This window comes from Hypanus sabinus, unplaced genomic scaffold (genome assembly GCF_030144855.1).
Source record: "Hypanus sabinus isolate sHypSab1 unplaced genomic scaffold, sHypSab1.hap1 scaffold_716, whole genome shotgun sequence".
Taxonomy (NCBI): Eukaryota; Metazoa; Chordata; class Chondrichthyes; order Myliobatiformes; family Dasyatidae; genus Hypanus; species Hypanus sabinus.
In genome coordinates, this window is record NW_026781568.1 from 72070 (window position 1) to 94377 (window position 22308).

Sequence of the window (22308 nt, forward strand, 5' to 3'; positions counted from 1 at the left end):
TCACTCCAGGACAACAATTGTCAGCTCGAACTGTACAGAAGTTTGCGGTCAAGCTCAGTCAAGCCGTTCTTGTTCCAAGATCTGCCTCACGAAGGTGTACCCTAAAGGAGCCAAAGACAAGGCCATCAAAGCCTATGTGATTCTGGACGATCAGAGCAATCGCTCACGAGTCAGTCCAGATTTCTTTAAATTGTTTAACATTGAGAGTGAACAGTTCCCATACTGCCTCAAAACTTGCTCAGGCAACATGGAAACCCAAGGAAGGAAGGCAGAAGGCATCCAGATCGAGTCCCTGGATGGTAAAGTCGTCATCTGTCTCCCTCCGCTCTTAGAGTGCGATGGAATCATGAATAACCGCACTGAGATCCCGACACCAAGTGCGGCGCTACACCAGCCACATCTCCACCACATCGCCAAACACATCCCAGAACTGGATCCAAAAGCGGAAATACTCCTGCTATTAGGAACAGATGTAATCCGGGTACACAAGGTTAGGCAGCTGGTCAATGGACCACACGACGCCCCTTTGCACAACGCCTGGATCTAGGCTGGGTGGTGATAGGAGGGGTGTGCCCTGAAGACGTACACAAACCGATGGTTAACACACTCAAGACCAATGTGCTAGAGGGTGGCCGCCATTTAATCTTTCAACCCTGCCCGAGTGTCCCGTGCATTAAGGAAGCACAACAAGACGTTAACAAGCGTAAAGTAACTGACGAGACGCTAGGTCAGTCAGTTTTTGTTCAAACCGAGCACGGAAATAAACTTGCACAATCAGCTCAAGATGCCATTTCTTTAAAAACAAAGGACACCAAGGTCTTCAGAGATGAAGCAAATAATGGGGTTGCCCCATTGCCTTTCAGAGAACCACGCCAGCGCTCACCAGATAACAAAGAGCAGGCAGTCAAACGGTTCACGTCCTTACGGAAAACCCGGAAAGGGAAACCTGAGATGCAGCAACGCACCCGATTGACCCACGAGGTACTGTGCACCCTAATGGCAGAGGTCACAGCCATTATAAACGCACGACCACTCCAGCCTGTGTCCTCTGACCCAGAAAACCTCTTCATACTTTCGCCATCAATGCTCCTTACACAGAAGGCAGGAGCACCTCCTCCACCAGGAGACTTCTCAGACAAGGATTTGTACACAAAGCAATGGAGACAAGTCCAGGCTCTGGCAAATCAGTTCTGGTCTCGCTGGAGACAGGAATATCTACCTTTGTTGCAACAGAGACAAAAGTGGACAGAACCCCGCAGGAATCTTCAAGGAGACTTAGTCCTGCTCAGGGACAAGCAAATCGCCCGCAACCGCTGGCCAATGGCCAGAATCACTGCCAGATTCCCTCGCGGGGATGGACATGTCAGGAAGATCGAATTGAAGACTACCGACCAAGGCGATGTGAAAATTTACCAAAGGCCAGTTACAGAAGTTATTCTACTTCTACCCAATGACTGATTAAGAGACTAAGTTTTGTACTCTGTTCATTATGACCTTACGAAGGTCAAGCGGGGAGTATGCTGTCTTTACGACAGTTATTTAGTTTATAGTATTTTCGCTTAGTAATTCATTCGATAGTGTTTTCTAGTTAGAATTAGAAGTGTTTAAAGTATATTCATTGCATGTAAAATATATCGGCATGCGCTGACGTCACATCCGGTTTCGCCGCTTCTTGTGGGAAAGTACCGGTTTGAAATTAACGCGAGGGTGGGGGCTCACCACGAGGCACACCTGAGCAGAAGTTGTTTTGCAGGCATTAGAAATCACAGTGAGAGCAACGCTTTTTCACCATATGTTAATATGAAGAGTGAACAGTAAATGGTTAATCTTACTGCAAACTGGTTTCATTGACTGTGGTTTATCTCGACGTTGAATTCGGCGTTCCGTTACACCCGAAGGAGAACGTTACACCACCTATTTTTATTTATTTCCTTCAGCAAACAAAACTAAAGAGTTGTGATCTTAGCTTATGTGTGTACTACAAAAGTTCATGCAAAATACTAATCTTTATGTTACTATCAAAATTAACAGTCAAGCTTCCATGGGGGTTGTCTTTATTATTCACATACTTTGGCGAAATCCCTTAAAACCGGCTTCTGCTATTTAAAAATGGTGTCCCCATTAACCCTCGCCTCTTCTCCGGTTAATTTCCTCGTGGTGATCTTGGGCACCCTGGTGAAATAGGCTTTCGCCCGCTCCTTTCATAGGAGTTATTTTATCAACAATGTGTTCCAAACTTAGACCATCTTCCGAATTTCCACCCAATGCCTTAATTTTACGCAAGTTGCTAGTTTCCTCTTCAGGACCCTTCAGGCTATTAGTTTTCAGTTTAAACTCTTTGTTCAAACAACATTTCAATTTCTGCCTTTTCACACCACACTCTGGAATAACAATAGCGTGTGGGGCTCCTTTACCTTCCAACTCAACCTGTAATTGATTCACAGGCTTTGTGGTACCAAGCCATTGTCTCTGTAGCTTGGTTGCTGCTTCTGTTATCAGTACAGCCTTTAAATTCTCTTCATTCAATATGGGAACTACACATTTCCCTTTACCTTCAATAATAATATTCAACTCACCAGCTTTGATCTCCTCATTAACTTGAAACACACCTTCGAGCACAAACACCTGGGAACTCTCACTTCCCACTATTATCAAGGTTAACCCTTTATTCACTGAACTAAGCCCATCTGACCCACAAGAACTGCATTCCTTTTCAACTGAATCAAATACCTCAGACTTTATCTGATCTCCATTACTAGGTTCAGTACCACGTGCATCCACATCTTGGACACACAGAAACGAGACATTTGCCTCTTCCAGGCTTTCAATATGCGTACCCGGTCCAAATTCTAAATTCCCCTGTTCCTCCCAGCTACTCTCTGGGCAATTCCCTTCCGGAATAAACTCAACCCCATGGGTTGAAACAACCTCATCTGCCAACTCAGCAGACTCCTTCAAGGTAAGGGTACCCTTTTCATCTAGGACTGCCCTCATTTCATCATCCGGAACACCGTTAGAATTTTCCACTTCTTCAAACAGTTCTGCCAAACCAGACAGATCATCCATGTCCAACCCTAGACATTTTAACAGCTCTGTCTGTTTCTCATCTTTATTTCGTGCCTCTAGAACTTTTCTCCTCGCTAAGGGCAGGTCTACCTCCTCTCTCTTACTCTCTTTCACTTTACTACTCTTAGTTTTACCACCCTCTAAACCCTCGTGGTACAGGGTTGGGAATAACGTCTCGGCCAACTCGATACTGGCTGGATTTAAAGTGCTCTCGTTCTCAGCTGCCTTTCTCGACATGCTGCGACTGATCGCGTATGCGGGATAGATCTTGGAATCTGGGGCGGGGCCTCCACCGGCTGTCTCGTCAGCTTCATTGCTGACCAAACCCTACCATCGGCGAAATCATTACCCAGAAGGGCGTCCGCGTCAGTTCTCGGGAATTCTGATCGCACACCCATTTCAACTGGTCCAGAGACTAGCTCACAATTCATAATGAACCTATGCAAGGGCACCACTTCCTTCCCTTTTCCTATTCCTTTCACAGCTACCATTCCCATCTTGCGACCAAAATCCAGTACCTTATGGCTAATCAATGACAGTTCAGCCCCCGTCTCTCTCCAGATTCGCACGGGAACTGGTGGGTGTCCCTCTCTCACAGACCCGGTTCCATTTGACATACAAGTCTCAGACCCTTCTCGTACTCTGTCTACCCAGGGCTCTCTTGTCGATTTACTGATTATCACGGCACATCCAATAGGGACTGCTGCTTTCCCCTTTCCTATCTCCTTCCTCGGAGCAAAGCAGCTAGATGCAATATGTCCCCCCTTTCCATAATTAAAATAGGTCAAGCCTGGAAATCTCTGGCTGTCTTGCCTCTCCTCCCCAATCTTACCAGTAACTGCCGGCGGGACCTCTGCCTCAGCCAGCGGGCTTTCTCTATCGTTCCCACGATCTCTCTGGGAACTTTTATTCGAGGTAAACTTTGTCTTGTGGGTTAGGGCATATTCGTCTGCGAACCTAGCAAATTTGGAGATGGACGTAATAGGCTTCTCATTCAAATACATCCGGATATCCTCCGAAAAACCACTTTTAAATTCTTCAATCAGAATTACCTCCCCGAGACGCCAAAAATCCTCTTCCACTATTTCTGCTGTACACCAACAATCCAAGAGCACACCCTTCTCATAGGTAAACTCGGTATACATCTGATTCCACCCTTCCTTTATATTTCTGAACTTTTGTCTATACGCTTCAGGTACCAATTCGTAAGTACGGAGAATGGCCGCTTTTACTTAGTCATAATTCTCCGCCTCGTCCTCCTCCATAGACAACGCCACATATGCCCGTTGTGCTTTCCCTTTTAACACACTTTGTAACAACGCCACCCACTGCTCTTTGGGCCAATTCTGATACACTGCCACCTTTTCAAAAAGCAAGAAATAACTTTCAACATCCCTTTCCTCGAATGAAGGTACTAACCTCAACTCCCGACTAACATTAAACCGCTCCTCTCGGTCTGACCCTTGAGCTCTTCGCTCTTGCCTTAACTTTTCCATATGCAAGTCATTTTGCCTCTTTCTCTGCCTCCTCATTCTCTCTCTCCTTCTCGGCTCTCTCCTTTTCCTTTTTAGCTGCCTCCAGCTGTTTTAACTGAATTTCATGCTCTCTTTGCTTCTCAGCTCTGTCCTGCTCTTTTTTCACCTCTAACCCCTTTAGCTGGAGCTCATGCTCCCGTTTCACCTCTAACTCCTTTAGCTGGAGCGCATGCTCCCTTTGTTTGTCGGCTCTTTCTTTCTCCTTCTCAGCTCTGCCTTTCTCCTTCTCAGCTGCTTCCAGCTGCTTTAATTTAATTTCATATTCCAACCTTAATTTCTCAAACTATAATTGAGCCGTCCCACTAGCTGGTACCTTTTCAGGGATATTTTCCAATACCTCAACTGTAAACACATTCTTCACAATACAATACTGAGTTATGGCCATTCGCACCTCTGGCTTTTTCATTGACAACCTCACCTCTGCGAGATTTAGCCCCTTCGCCATATTTATCAAGGCCAATTTGGTGGCCGCCTCTAGCGGTTCCAGAGTCGGGTTTTCTATAAATTCATCCACATCCATCTTTGCTGGTTTCCCGTCTGGCTACCCGTGTACCAGATGCAAGTTTGGACTCCTTTTCCCGATTCACTGGCCTCCCAATTTGATGTCAAATCTCAAGACGAGAACCCCAAGTTGTTACGTACCCCATAACTGGGTTACTTACCAGCAAAGATAGAGAGGTCCGTTGAAGTCTGATGGTACCATTTTTAACAGTATTTATTGAAAAATATACACAAAAATAATTTCAATGCAAACATACAGATAATATACGTCGTCAATACTAATTCTAAAAGCGCGGGTATAATAATAATCAATAAGAAAAAATTCTATCGTTGTCTAGGAGATAATGTATTGTCCGATGGAAATATAAAAGTCACTCAAGTTTGTGCAGGCTGCAGCCTTTTGTTGGAGTCAAGAGAGAGAGATGTTTTAAACTTGCCGGCTTTCCTTTTTATGATGTCAATCCTTCGAGAGTTCTGTTTTTGTAGTCGGTCCTTTAGCTAAGCCGTTCCGTGGAAAACTCGTCATCCGGGCAAGGATGGACAGACGGGATTTCTATCGTTTCCCTGGTGCGTCTAAAGGGGTTGTTCCCCAGACCCTCTTTTATCGTTACTCACAGGTTCTCAGATGTCAATCAGGTTGGAATGATGCAATCTCTCAGCCAGCCCCCTCGGCTCATTCCCTGAGGGCTTCAACTAAATAGTACGGAACTCAATACACTATTCCATCTCCAAGTGACAATGACCATTTCCCGTGGCTTTGTATCGCTGAGGGGCTGGGACATTAAAAACCCCATGTGGATTCTGCGTGTCTTTCTCTCATTTCCTGGGTCTCCTGACCTGAATTCATAGCGATCTTGCGATTCTCAAAAAGGAGGGGGCTACGTTGTACCCTTCGGCCCCTCAGAGGTTGGGGCGTAACAAAATATAACTCCCAAACAAGGCTTGAGAGTCTTGAGATGGTAAAGTATGGAAGTTCAGTTCATCCACGGAATAGGTAACGAGAGAGAGATATTTGTAATCCAGGGTAAATGTCGAGAGAAGGCAATTACGTCGAATTCCAAAGGTTCCATTGTAGTAAAATGAGAGAACAGTTGCTGTAGATTTTATGCTTCATCGTTCCAAATCCACATACGAATTATCACCGAAAGTGACTTGTCACAAGGGGTATCATCTTCAAGTGTATTATCACACCACACCCCGCCAAGCGTTAACACAAAAGTAGTCTTCACAGGATACCTTAAATCTGATCCACACCTATGGATCAAACAAGGTGACAACCACACATTCGATGCATGGTGAATCAATACTTAACCCACACTTGTGGGCATAGGAAAGCTCTAAACAGTGACTCTTGGCCACTAGTTCCCTGGTTTCGATCCTTCCATTTTCCCTCCTTTATCTCCGTCTGACTCTGAGTGTCTGATTCCTCGGTTAAAACTAAACAAGCTGTGAGTGATGTAAACAAGCTGCAAGCCAGACTGATTTGCCTTCTTAATCACTCTCTCTCTTAAAATGAATGTCCTCAGCAAGCAAAAGCAAGGGATTAATAACAATGAGAACTGACTGGTGTGCCAGTAGTTGGGATGACTGAATGAATCCTTTCCAACATTCTGAGCAGGTGAATAGCTCAGAATGTGTGAACTGACTGGTGTTTCTGTAGGGTGGAGGACTGAGTGAATCCCTTCCCACAGACTGAGCAGGTGAATGGCTTCTTCCCAGTGTGAACTTTCTGGTGTCTCTGTAGGGTGGATGAATCAGTGAATCTCTTCCCTCATTCTGAGCAGATGAATGGCTTCTCCCTAGTGTGAACTCGCTGATGTCTCAGTAGGTGCGATGACCGAGTGAATGCCTTCCCACATTCTGAGCAGGTGAATGGCTTCACCCCAGTGTGAACTCGCTGATGACTCTGCAGGTTGGATATCCGAGTGAAACCCTTCCCGCAGTCTAAGCAGGTGAACGACTTCTCCCCAGTGTGAACTCGCTGATGTCTCAGTAGGTGGGATGACAGTGTGAATCCCTGCCCACAGTCTGAGCAGGTGAACGGCTTCTCCCTAGTGTGAACTCGCTGATGTTTCAGTAGGTGGGATGACCGAGTGAATCTCTTCCCACATTCTGAGCAGGTGAATGGCTTCTCCCCAGTGTGAACTCGCTGATGACTCTGTAGGCTGGATGACCGACTGAATCCCTTCCCACATTCTGAGCAGGTGAATGGCTTCTCCCCAGTGTGAACTCGCTGATGTACCTTCAGTTGGGATGAGCAAGTGAATCCCTTCCCACAGTCTGAGCAGATGAACGGCTTCTCCCCAGTGTGAACTCGCTGGTGTATCAGTAGGTGAGATGACATAGTGAATCCCTTCCCACAGTCTGAGCAGGTGAACGGCTTCTCCCCAGTGTGAACTCGCTGGTGAATCAGTAGGTGAGATGACATAGTGAATCCCTTACCACAGTCTGAGCAGGTGAACGGCTTCTCCCCAGTGTGAACTCGCTGGTGTTTCACTAGAGTCGATTCCAAAGTGAATCCCTTCCCACAGTCCGAGCAGGTGAATGGACACTCCTTGGTGTGAAATCGCTGGTGAGCCTTTAGGTCAGATGACTGAGTGAATCTCTTCCCACAGTCTGAGCAGGTGAATGGCTTCTCCCCAGTGTGAACTCGCTGGTGACACTGTAGGGTGAATAACCGTGCGAATCTCATCCCACAGTTCGAGCAAGTGAACGGCCGCTCCCCGGTGTGAACTCGCTGGTGTGTCATCAGGTTAGATGAGGAAGTGAATCCCTTCCCACAGTCTGAGCAGGTAAACGGCCTCTCCCCAGTGTGAACTCGCTGATGAACCTTCAGTTCAGCTGACTTAATGAATCCCTTCCCACAGTCTGAGCAGGTGAATGGCCTCTCTCCAGTGTGAACTCGCTGATGAACTATCAGTTCAGTTGAGTTAATGAATCCCTTCCCACAGACTGAACAGGTGAACGGCCACTCCCCAGTGTGAACCACCTGATGTACCTTCAGGTTAGATGAGAAAGTGAATCTCTTCCCACAGTCTGAGCAGGTGAACGGTTTCTCCCTGGAGTGAACTCGCTGGTGTACCTTAAGTGTCGATGAGAAAGTGAATCCCTTCCCGCATTCTGAGCAGGTGAATGGCTTCTCTCCAGTGTGAACTCGCTGATGACTCTGCAGGTTGGATAACTGAGTGAATTCCTTCCCACAGACTGAGCAGGTGAACGACTTCTCTCCAGTGTGAGATTGCTGGTGTCTCTGTAGGCTGGATGAATGAGTGAATCCCTTCCCACATTCTGAGCAGGTGAACGGTTTCTCTCCAGTGTGAACTCGCTGATGACTCAGCAGGCTGGATGACGAAATGAATTTCTTCCCACATTCTAAGCAGATGAATGGCTTCTCCCCAGTGTGAACTCGCTGATGACTCCGCAGGCTGGATGACAAAGTGAATTTCTTCCCGCATTCTAGGCAGATGAATGGCTTCTCCCCAGTGTGAACTTGCTTATGATTCTGCAGGTAGGATGACCGAGTGAATCCCTTCCCACAGACTGAGCAGGTGAATGGCTTCTCCCCAGTGTGAACTCGCTGATGTACCTTTAGGTCAGATGACCGAGTAAATCCCTTACCGCAGTCTGAGCAGGTGAATGGCTTCTCCCTTGTGTGAACTGACTGGTGAGCCATTAGGTCAGATGACCGAGTGAATCCTTCCCCAGAAATTTAGCAGATGACCAGCTTCTGACTGGTGGGTCCACAGGTGGGATGACAGACTAAATATTTTTTTTACACACAGAACAGGTGAATGACCTTGCCCAATGTGAACTTACTGATGTACCTTCAGTTGAGATGACTGACTGAATCCATTCCCACAGCCTGAGCAGAAGAATGGGCTCTCCCCTGTGTAAAATAATGGAGGTGCCAGTTGGTCAAATGACTGAGTGAATCCTGCCCCGTAGTCTGATCAGATAGGAAGGTTGATTGAATCCCTTGCTTCACCTCTTAAATATCTAGACAGAGACAGCAAAACTGGTGTGCCATGTTTGAGCTTCTGGGAGACAAATTCCTTCTCGTTTTTAACCTGTAAAAAGATTTACAAAATGCATCAACGGGAGTAGGACAACACTTCAGATGAGATTACTTGAGTTGCCAAGGTTTGATCCAGCATCACACTGTTATAGTGAGGTTCCACCCAAGTTGGACAGAGAAATCAACTTCTAACTGGGCACAGTGCTGGTATCTGGAATAACCATCAATTCCCTGATGCTCTTCTTGTTTCTATAGGAATGGGGCATTTCTGCCATCTCAAATCTGTGACCTGGCTCAGTTTGGCTCTCTCCATTGGTATTATTCCCTGTTCCTGCTGAGCTGCATGGGTGCCTGGCCACACAGTAACTGAAACATTCTCACACAAATAGTCTTTCTTAATGGGCAGCTGGAATTTTCCCATATGTATTATTAACTTAAAGTGCCACAGTTTTAATGCCTTATAAAAATTTCCTGCTGAGATGAATAGTTGGTCCACACAGCTGTTCAATGGACACAGAGTGAATCTTTGAATTATTTCAGGCCCTTGCAGAAAAGTACCAACACAGAAACAGGCCCTTTGGACAATCTAGTTTGTGCTAAACTATTTAAACTGCCCACTCCCACAACCCTACCATTCAGGTACCTACACAAACCTCCTTAAATTCAGCTCGAATTCTCCACTTGTGTTGGCTGCTCATTCCACACCCAGATAACCATCTGTGTGAAGAAGTTTCCCCTCACATTTCCCCTTAACATTTCACCTTTCACCCTTAACCCATGGCTTCTGGTTGTAGTCGCACACCATCTCCGTGGTAAAAGCCAGCTTGCATTTAGTCTATCTATGCCCCTCTATCACAATCAAATCTCCCCTCAATCTTCTACATTCCAAGGAATAAAATCCTATCCTGTTCAATCTTTCCTTGTTACCAAAGTCACCCAGACCTGGCAACATCCTTGTGAATTTTCTCTGAACTCTCAGAACCTCTTTTACAACTTTCATGTAGGTAGGTGACCAACACTGCACAAAATATTCCAAATTAGGCCTCACCAATACCTTCTACAAGTCAACATAACATCTACCTACTGTTGATAGTGCTTTGGTTCATGAAGGCCGATGGGCCGAAATCTTTCTTTCCATCTCTATCTAACTGTGGCACCACTTTCAGTGAATTACGGACTTGTATTCCCAGGTCCCTTTCTTCTACAACACTCCTCAGTGCCCAACCAGTCAAATACAACACCTCACTCTTGTCTGCATTGAATTTCATTTTCCATTTCGCAAACCATTTTTCCAGCTGGTCCAGGTCGCACTATAAGCCATGATCATCTTCCTTGCTGTCCACTACACCCCAATCTTGTTGTCATCAACAAATTTACTGATGCAGTTAACCACAGTAATCCAGATTACTGATATAGATGACAAACAACATCAGATCCAGCACTGATCCCTATGACACACCACTGGTCAAAGGGTTCCAGTCAGAGAGGTAACCATCTGCTACCATACTCTGGCTTCTCCCAAAGACAGTGTCTCATCCGATTTACTATCTCATCTTGAATGTTGAGTGACTGAACCTTCTTGACCAACCTCCCATATAAGACTTTGTCAAGTGCCTTGCCGAAGTCCATGTAGACAACATCCACTGCCTTGCCTTCATCCACTTCCCTGATAACTTCCTCGAGACTCTATAAGATTGGTTAGACATGACCTACCATGCACAAAGCTATGCTATCCATCCTTAATCAGTCCACATCGATCCAAATACTTATTTCCAGTTCCTGCACATATGTTAGAATAACTTTCCCCCTGCTGATGTCAAGCTTACCAAGGTACAATTTCTTAGTTTATTTTTAGAGCCTTTCTTGAACAGCAGAACAACATTGGCTGTCCTCCAATCTTCCAGTACCTCACCTGTCACTAAGGATGATTTAAATATCTGTGCTTGGGCCCCTACAACTTCTGCACTTGTCTTCCACAGGGTCCGAGGGAACAATTTGTCAGGCACTGGGGATATATTCCTGGTAATTTTCCTTCATACGGCAACAAGATTACCTCTGTAATCTGTACAGTGTCCATGAAGCTGATGCTACTTTGCCTCACATCTACAGACTCTGTGTCAATCTCCTGAGTAAATACGAATGCAGAAAAAATCTCCCCAATCTATTTTGTCTCCTCATATGGATTACCATTCTGATCTTGCAAAGGATTAATTTTTTCCCTTGCAATTTTTTGCACTTAACATATCTGCAGAATCCATGCCTTCTTTCATCAGTGTTCACTTGAATTTCCTGTATCTCATAAGTAGCCCATTTGTTCCTATCTGCCTGTATGCACCTCCTTTTTATTGATCTGGGAGTGATCAAAACACTATCAAAACAAAGGGATGATACAGCTGCATGTTGGGGGGTGGGGGTAAGTGGGGTTAAACTAAATTTGCAGGGGGAATGGATGCCTGAATAACAGAACAGATAGTGGAGGGGTTTTGAAGACAGGTGTTGTTCAGAACTCAGACAAAGTCAGGAATGAAAAACATTGAGCATGATGCAGTGAATATGCTGAGCCCTGTATATCTCAATGCAAGGTGCATGATAGGAAAGGTGGATGTGTTCAGGGAATGGATCAACACCTGGAATTAAGACACTAGGATCTGGCAACTGTGGACTGGGACAGGCTGCTTTATGGCAAAGGTGTGCTTGGTCAGTGGGAGGCCTTCAAAGTGTAATTTTGAAAGTACAAAGTTGGTATGTGTTTGTCAGAATAAAAGGTAAAGATAGAAACTGCAGGGAACCTTGGATTTCAAGATATATTGAGACACTGGTGAAGCACAAAATGGAGTTGCATAACAGGGATCGGCAGGCAGGTTCTTTTGAAGTGTAAAAAATACAAGAGAACACATAAGAGGTAAATCAGGATGGCTAAGAGAAGACATGAGGTTGCCCTTGCAGAAAAGATTAATCATCAAGGACTCCAGGGATAGATTAAGAGCAAAAGGATTGTAAGGCACAAAGTTGGTTCACTGTAAGACCAGAATGGCAATCCACGTATGGAACCAAAGCAGATGGGGGAGATCTTAAATATGTTTTCATCTCTATTTACTCAGGAGATAGACAAAGGTTCTATTGGAGTGTGAAAAAGCCACATTAAAATCATGGACACTGTACAGATTAAAGAAGAGATGTTATTTCACTGTTCAACATAGAACATTGAGCATTGAAATCTACATCATATTCCAGGCCATTCAGCCTACAACATTGTGCCAACCACGTAACTTACTCTAGAAACTGCCTAGAATTTCCCTAGCAAATAGCCCTCTATTTTTCTAAGCTCCATGTGCCTATCTAAGAGGCTGTTAAAACACCCTATTGTATCTGCCTCGACCACCGCTGCTGGCAGTGGATTACACGTACCCACTATTTTCCAGGTAAAAAACTTACCCTTGCCATCCCCTCGGTAGCTATTTCCAAGCACCTTAAAACTATGCCCTCTCGTGTTAGCCATTTCAACCCTGGGGGAAAAACCTCTGACTATCCACACGATCAATGCCCTTCATCACTTTATAAACCTAAAAAAGGCTCTGAGCATTAGAAAGTAAGTTTGCTTTGAGGATCTGTTAGAATTATGAGGGTATAGATAGGGTAAATGCAAACAGCTTTTTCCGCTGAGGTTGGGTAGGATGACAACGAGAGGTCATGGGTAAGTGGGGAAGGTGAAAATTTAACGGTACCATTTGGGAAAGCTCTCTAATGAAATGGTCGTGAGAGTGGGGAATGAGATGCCAGCAAAAGTGGTGAATATAAGCCCGGTTTCAACAATAAGAGAAGTTTGATAGGTACTTGGATGGTAGGGGCATGAAGGGTGATTGTCCCAGTGCAGGTAGTTGAATTAGACAGCTTAAATGTGTTCTCGGCATTGACTAGGTGGGCCAAATAGCCTGTTTCTCTACTGAACTTCTCCATGTTTCTATGACAGAGAAGCTGGCCAAACTTGTAAGGGGAAAGGTAGCAGTGACAACAGAGCAGCAATGGCTGGAGTTTCTGGGAGCAATTCGGCAGCTGAGTGATCGATGCAGCCCAATGAAGTGGAAGCATAGGAAAGGCAGGAGAACACAACCATGGTTAAAATGAGAAGCCAAAGCAACAGAAAAACCAAAGAGAGAGCAAACAACCAAGAGCAAAAACTATTGGGAAGCTTTTAGAAACCAACAGAAGATGACTAAAAAAAAAGTCAGATGAGCTCGCATGGATTTATGATTTGTAGTCATTAATGAGTCTTGGTAGCACCCAACAGTCTGAGGCATTCAGAAGAATAAAATATCCGGGGCCTCAATATCTCTTGAAAACCAAGGTTCCCTGCATCAGTTACCTTTCAACGTTTATTTTGACAGACACATACAAACTCAACACACTCAAAATTTCACTTCTGAAGGCCTCACACTTACCAAGTACTCCTTTGCCAGAAAACAGCCAGTCACAAACCACACTTATCAGATCCTTTCTGATACCATCAAAATTGACCTTTCTCCAATTTAGAACATCAATCCATGGTCCAGACCTCTCTTTTTCCATATTTGCTATTGAATCTCATGGCATTACGATCACTAATTTCTGTCATCAGCCCTGGATCATTTCCTAACAGCTTATTGCACACTTCTACGTTGGGAATCCTATGCACTGATTAAGGGCACATTTGACAAACTTTACCCCATCTAGTCCTTTTATATTATGGGAGTCCTAGTCAATATATGGAAAGTTAAAATCACTTACTGCATCAACCTTTGTTTCTTGGCATGGTCTGCAATCTCTCTAAAAACTTGTTCCTCTAAATCCCTCAGACTATTGGGTGCAACAAAGTCCCAATCATGGCTACAATATCATAATTCCCTGCCCTGAGCTCATCTGGCTTTCCTACGATGCTTCTTGCTTTATGATATACACAGCTCAGCACATTCATCGCACCATGCTCAGCCATTTGATTGCTGATTCCATCTGAGGACTGAACAACATCTGACCAAGCCTTTAAAGGCGGGAATCTGTCCCCCCAGTTTAACTCCCTACTGCTCCAATACTTACCAACTAAGTTAGCCAACATGATTAAAACAAATAACATGGATGGCCTGACAATGACCAAAATCGAATGTGACGAGCTTTAACATATTGTTGGGACCTGACTTTCAAATCCCAATCTACCCTGAAGGGAACTAATATTAACGGTGTAGATGTTCAGTGGGAAGAAGGACACAAGAGGGCGATATCTGGGGATCAGAAATGGGAAGAAAAACCTACCAAGAGACAGGTGGGGACAACAACCCGTTTTCAAATTAACAAGCTAGGATGCTTCCTGCCGTGAGTACCATCCCTCAGGAAGAGCCCAACGGAACATTGCAAGTTGCTGGAATTCCAATTCCGTTTATGATTGATATGCCGGCAACCACAGCCACTCTCAATCAGGAAGTAATATCGGAAAATGGATTCCAGCTATCAAACACTACAATCACTCTGTCTGGGTTCGAAGGCACGGAACGCACGTATTCACATACACAGCCACTGCAGGTGGAATTCCAGGGGGATTGAGAAAAGCCAGTATTATGCACCCCTCTAGGGACAAAGTTCCCAGTCACAGAGTGGATAAAGGAAGAGAGAACATTGTACTACTGGCCGAAGTTCCGGATTTCCTTTGGTGACAAACAGGACAGGTGGTTCCCCATACACCGTGAGGGTTTGCCTTGGGTTCAAGCCAAAGAGCCTAGGGTTCCTTGCCTACACCCTGATGCAACAAGCCTCCAGCACCTAGGGAGGCTGGCCAGACTTGGCCGCATGCCAACTCTGATACTGGAAGGACTCAGGTGAAGACAGGACATCTGGTAAGACACTCTTTTAATATTGACTGAACCCAAGAGGCTGTACCCCATCTTTGCGCAATTTCAGGCCATGAAATTGGCCTTGCTTGTTAATTTCTAAAACTGCCCCCCATCTGGATCACCATGAAAAGAGGACAGAGATTCCCATCCATTCTGCTATATCCCCTCAAGCCCGAGGCAATGTTTTATGAGAATGGAAGCCCTTTTGTGGATCCAGCAGGGAAACAATATTCTGGTGATGCGATAGTAACTGACAGTGAAGTATTTGAGCGGGATTCTTTTGAAACAGCTGTCTCGTCCAGAAGCCTGAGCTGTTTGCTCTGACTTGTGCCTGTATCCGAGCAACAGACAAAAGTGAGAACAATTACACGGACTCCCGTTATGCATTTGGAGTTGTACATGACTACCGGGCTCTCTGGGAACATGGGGATTCCTGACTTGCTCTGGCCACCCCATTAGTAATGCCACCTTTGTAAACAACTTACTCACTGCTCCACAGCTACCTTGAGTTCTGGCCATTATTAATGTGCGGCCCACACCCGCATGTCCAAACAGGTCACTAAACCCAATGCTTTAGCAGATTACACAGCGAAAAGTGCTGCACAATCCTCGATAGTTGTAGTCTCCTCGGGTTCCCATCAAGCAATCCTCCATGACTCAGGCAGAACAAGTTTGCCAGACATGCGAGAGTTACGTACTTCTCAGGGGGACACCTGTGAGGAGGAGTGCAAGCTGTGGTCCCAGATGGGGTGCCAGAAAGACCCCGACCCAGGTTTTTGGAACACCACAGTGGGACAGGTTTGTGTTCCTACACAGTTTTTACCTATATTGGTCAATTATGTACACACCTGGAAAAGGAGGGAATGGTTGCTAACCTGCACCCTGCACACCGGGTACGACTCCCTTGACCATTTTGACAGGTTTGTTTGGCACGGACTCCGCAAGGGCAGTGAATGGGCCAAAACGTGCATGCAGTGCCAAGTTGATGTTACTGAATTGCCTAGAATACATTGCTATAGATACTGCTTAGTTATTACAGAAGTATTTAATAGATGGATTGAAGCTATTCCAACTACCAATAATACTGTTATGACTGTTGTGAAGGTATTATTTTGGGATATAATTCCCAGGTACGGCCTGCCAGAGATGCTGAGCTCTGACAATCGCCCACACTTCGTGGCGAAAGCAAGCGAAGGGGTGTGTAACAAACGAGCTATCAAGCAACAATTCCACTCTGTACACCACCCACGGGCCGCTGGCTTATTGTAAAGTGTCAATGGCGCTCTGAAGAGTAAATTGGCCAAACTAACAGCGGAGACTGGACTCACTTGGTTGAAGGTCCTACTGTTAGACCTATTCCACATGAGGGTCACCCCACAGGGGAAATCAGTGTTGTCACCAACTGAAATCATTTATGGACGGCCCATGAGGACACCCTGTGGACCAAGACCTTGTGCACCATTGTTCTCAGAAAGTCTACCAGGTAAATTGGATATGCATACCCTAGGGGAAGAGATGGGGAAATGCATATGCCAACTAAACAAACTTTTCCAAGCATTACATTCACAGGTACGATTGGCTTACAAGGAAGAGAACTACCACGCAGAGAGGAGTGACTATCCCACCCAAGAACCTGGGAATTTTGACCTGACCAAGAACTGGGATTGAGGGAAACTCAGAACTTGGTGGAGAGGAGCATATTAGGTGTTACTGACCACTCCACGGCTCTGAGACTGAAGGGGCAATCTCGGTGGATATATCGAACAGACTACAAACGTGTTACTGAAGGAACTGAGTAGAAGGGCTCTCTCGGAATAAAGGAAAATGTATTGGTTGATAGTGGTGTGTCGAACCTCGAGGTTTCTTGCCATGGACTGTCATTTTAAGAGAGAGTGCCTGAGTGATGTCATCCGCCAGCTTTCTCAGCTGCTGTTTGATTCTTACTGAGAGAGAGGGAGGGGTGGAATTATTTGACTCTGCAGCGTGTTTACACTTGCTCACAGCTTGTGTTTACCTAGCTCGGAGTTTGCTTTATTTAAGCAAGGACAGTCAGAGACAGACAGTCAGACGGAGAGAAAGAAAGAGGATGGAAGGTTGGAAACAAAGGACCTAGTGGCCGAAGTTCGCTGTTTGAACTCTCCTGTGCCCACAGAACAATACTGAATGTGTGATTGTCACTTGGTTTGATCCACTGGAGTGGATCTTTATGTTTGGCAGTGTCCTGTGAAGACCACTTGTGCCAACCCTTGCCTGGGGGTGGTAACTCACTTGTACAGGGTACCCCGTGACAAATCACTGTTGGTGATAATTCCTATAATCCATATGGGGATTTTGATGGAGTATCCCGTGGCTACTACTTTTGTTAACCCTTAATTGGATTTGGGTGCGTTATCTGGTGACCACTTGTGAGAAAGGTATTCTGTGGAAATCACTGTCGGTAATACTTTGTGTGTTGGATCGGGATTGAGAGTACCTTGTGGAATCTACCTGTGTGTTAACCCTTGCCTGGGTGGTAGTTCCCTTTGAAGACGGTACCCCTGTTATCAGCTAGTTTTGGTGATAATTCAAATGTGGATTTGGAACGAAGACGGATAAGATCTTCGGCGACTGTTATCCTGTTTTACCACCGTGGAACTTGTGGAATTGGAAGCAATTGCCTACTCTCGACATTCACCTTGGATTACAAATATCTCTCTTTCATCATTTATTCGGGGGATGAGCTGAACTTTCATACTTTACCATCTTCAGACTCTAAGCTTGGTATTCCCTGAGCTCAATGGTTTGGGAGTTATATTTACACATATGTATACACATAACACTGTTAACCATAGAACACTACAGCACAGTACAGCCCCTTCAGCCCTTCATGTTGTGCCGATCCATATAACCCTTAAAAAAAATGTACTAAATCCACACTACCATATAACCCTCTATTTTTCTTTCATCCATGTGCCTGTCCAAGAGGCTCTTAAATAGCCCTAATGTTATAGCCTCCAACACCATCCCTGGCAAGTCATTCCAGGCACCCACAAACCTCTGTGTAAAAAAAACTTACCACTGATGTCTCCCCTAGACTTCCCTTCCTTAATTTTGTACATATGCCCTCTGGTGTTTGCTATTGCTGCCCTGGGAAACAGAGACTGACTATCCACCCTGTCTATGCTTCTCATAATCTTGTAGACCTCTATCAAGTCCCCTCTCATTCTTCTACTCTCCAAAGTGAAAAGTCCCAGCTCTGCTAACCTTGATTCATATGACTTGTTCTCCAACCAGGCAACATCCTGGTAAATCTCCTCTGCACCCTCTCCATAGCGTCCACCTCCTTCCTATAATGAGGTGACCAGAACTGAACATAATACTCTTAAAGTGCAGTCTCACCAGAGATTTGTAGAGTTGCAACATGACCTCTCTACTCTTGAACTCAATCCCCTGTTAATGAAGCCTAGCATACCATAGGTCTTCTTAACCACCATATCAACCTGTGCAGCAACCTTGAGGGATGTATGGATTTGAACCCAAAGGTCCCTTTTGATTGTTTTGATTAAGTTGTTATAGTATAAGTAGATACAAATAAAGATAGTGGTGTTAATATCAAAACCAGACTCCATGTCTGGTCTATAGCTGCTGGTTCAATTAAATTGTTACAGGTATGTAACACTGGTGTTCGTGTTTATGTCTTTGAGAGGGATCACCCCAGCATCCAGGGTCCCCATTTTAACACATTTCTGTGTCACTGTCACACCGATGCCTAACAGGTAGTACTAGGGGCCTGCTGGGTTTGTGCCGAAATTCTGCAGCATAGTAAAACTATGATTCCAATGTCAGTAATCCCTCTCAGCCAGAGTGAGGAACTCTCAGCCTGGGCTTTCACAAATTACGCCAGGGGAAGAGAGATGAGGAACTGTGGTCCAGTCAGAGATGATTGTGGCTGTCAGTGTTTTGAGGGATGGTATCTCAGGCTCCCACCAAACACAACTTCCTAGACTGGGAAACATGCATCCTGACCATACTTGCAGGGGCCTAGCAGCGGAGAGGAATAACTGAGACTGAGTGATTTTGGATGATCACTTTTCTCTCCTGTGGAGTAGCCAGGAATCCACCAAAGATAATCAATTTGGCTACAGCACTTGAGGAGCCGGCCACAATACTGCAGAAGCTCTGACAGAAACAGAGACCCAAGTAACAGAAATATCCACTGAAATGATTGCAATCCAGCAAACAGTCATACAGAATCATATGGCTTTAGATTTTATCCTCACTTAGAAAGAGGGAACCTGTGCTATTAGTGACATAGAATGCTGCACCTATATCCCTGATGAGTCTACCAACATTACATCCCTTTCCGAGCACACTGCCAGGGAGATTGATAGCATCAAGAAAGTAGGGCAGGATTTACACAGGTTCACCGAAGGGTCGAAATGTTAGTATTTGAAGGCCTGTTTGGTAATATGTGAGGCATGATATTGCATTATGGCTTAATAGTTGTGCACATCATTGTTATATTTACTGTTGTGCACTGTTTTTATCCATTGATAAGTCAATGTTGTACACGGTTGCTTTCTCTGTGAAAAAATTACTGCTTGATCATGTAATGATCAAAAGGAGGGAGTGGTGAACTATGTAAAAGGGTTAACACTTCCTTAAACAATAGCCGCCTGTTCCTCTGAAAGAAATTGCTGATGATCAGCCAATGTACCAAGCCATGCTGAGCCATATTTCTTCTTGAGGGTAGCTAGCTAGGGTTTCTGGATGTTTATCTGAATTGTGCCCTCATGCGTAGAGATAGGACAGCTTCAGTCTGTCCTGTGTGTGTAAGCCATTATGACTATTTTGTAATTTATCTTAAGGGTCTGTAATATAGTAAATAACTTTGGTTCCAACCTGCCTTGTGTGGTGGGTATCTGGACAGATATACCTGTGGTGTAAGGGGAATTGTTAGTCAGTTAGTGGATTGGGCGGGAACAGTCACAGACTGTTCCTGTTTGAACGACTAACTGAGTAAGTCCCAGGTGCTTGAAGTAAAGAGTTTGTATTTATATGGTCTTTGAGTGACTTTTTCCAGATTCGACTTCCACAGAATGGGAGTGGTTTTAAAGGGCTGGGCTGCTGGAAGCACATTACCAGACCTGGAGTGATTGCAACTGGGTCTGACAGAGGCATAACTGGTTCTGCTGGGCACATTCAGTCTCCCTCCAACTATTTCTCACCATCCTTTGTACAGGTATGTAATGTCTAAAGGACCAGTGTTTGAGTAAATGAGACTCACCAAACTTTCTCCTGACTGAATCACTGGAATCTCCGAGTCAGATGGATTCTCTTCAGTTGATGCTCTCAATCCTCGGGCTGGTTCACTTGTTGATGTTCCCTCATCTTCAGTCGTGGTTTGCTTCCAGTTGGGGTTTTTATTCCAATAAATCTCTCACCGCTGGTCTGACTTTAACATGAAAAATAATGAAGCACATTGACAATAGTAAGGAGAACCAAACATTTCTGCTTAATGCGACTAAGAGCAAAACTCATTGAAATTTAAATGTTGAATATAATGATCTCAGTGAACAATCTTTTATTGTCACTCACACGTCACAAAAAGATATGGGAGAAGAAGGAGCCATCATTCAGTCATGGTAAGACACAAGACACAGGAACAAAATTAGTTGATTCGATCAATCTGGTTTGCCCAACATTCAACCATGGCTGATTTTCATTCCAACACCATATTCCTGCCTTCCTCCTGTAACCCTGAAGCTACTTAGCAATCATCAATATATTAATCTCTGTCATAAACATAACCAAATGGCAGCCTCAACCACCCTCTGCGGCAACAAATTCCACAGATCAGACATCCTTTGGCTGAAGAAATTTTCTCACCTCAATTTTAAAGGGAAGTGTCTTTATTCTGAGCCTGTGCTATCCTCTCCATGTCCACTGTATCCAGGCTTTCCAGCATTCGGTAGGTTTACTTAACCATACATCCCTCCACCAACCCCACCGTCCCTCTGAACTCCATTGAGCACAGGTCCACAACCATCAAATGCTCCTCATACATAAAGCCGATCATTCCTGAGATTATTCTTGTAAACCTTGTTCGCAACACACCACGTGATCGTGCGTCACAAAGCGGGGGGAGGGGCAGATCTGCGGCACACAGCCTCACGTGACCTGTTGGCGGGACTCCCCTTTCAGTTCTGCGGAAATAGACAGCCTGGGCTCCTGGTTTGGATCGCTTAATGCAGATTCCGTGAAGCCGATACATTTCTGAAGAGCCCAGATAACTGGGTACTAAATGAGTAATAGGCCCTCATTTCGGGGCTCAAGGCCAGCATTGGATCTCCCCGCCCGGGATCGGTCTCAATACTCACCGATTCTTCTGCCCCGAGACAGTGATCTCAAATCCGCAGAACGCAACCCACCTGGAGACTGTGAGCATGTGCAAAGATATAGGCGCATCATCCCGAGGGCGGGGCCTCGGAAGCGACGCAGAGTTGCAGCTCATCTGTGGTTAAATGGGAGGGGCAAATCGGATCACGTGACCTCCTCGCGCGCTCTCTCTCTCTCTCTCTCTCTCTCTCTCTCTCTCCCTCTCCCTCTCCCTCTCCCTCTCCTCTCCCTCTCCCTCTCCCTCTCCCTCTCCCTCTCCCTCTCCCTCTCCCTCTCCCTCTCCCTCTCCCTCTCCCCCTCCCTCCCTCTCCCCCTCCCTCCCTCTCCCCCCCCCCCCTTCCCGGGGCAGTGACTCCAGCTGTCCATTACTCTTTGGAAAGAAGCAAACTTGCCACTCACATCTCCTCTCACCCTAAATGTATTAGACATATCACCCCCAGGAAAAATATATCGTCTGTCCACTCTATTTATTCCTCTCGTAATCTTATAAATGTCCATCCAGTCTCACCCCAGTCTGCGCCGCTCTGGAGTAAACAACACAAGTTTGTGCAACCTCTCGTTACAGCTCATGCCCTCTAATCCAGGCAATATCCTGGTAACCCGATTCTGCGCCCTCTCCAAAGCCCCGACATCCTTGTGAGAATGGGGGCGACCAGAACTGTATGAAATACTTCAGATGTGGTCTTAAAACTGTGTTACGAACTGTTACGTTTTAGAGACGAACCAGCAGCAATAGAGTTCACACTGGAGTCTGGTTTTGATGTTAAAACCACTCTCTTTATTAGTATCTACTTATAGTAACAACGAAATAAAGGAAAGGTAACAGTGTTATGTGTATATGTGTAACTATAACTCCTAAACTATCGAGCCTGAGGGAACAAAGCTCAGAGTCTTGAGATGGTAAAGTAGGAAAGTTCAGTAATCCCCGGAATAAATGATGGCAGAGAGATATTTG

General features: G+C 45.3%; 1 pseudogene; it reads right to left on the minus strand.

The window, feature by feature from the left end:
• Positions 1-5298: 5298 nt before the first annotated feature.
• Positions 5299-20946, minus strand: LOC132389952 (zinc finger protein 850-like; annotated as a pseudogene).
• Positions 20947-22308: the final 1362 nt, after the last annotated feature.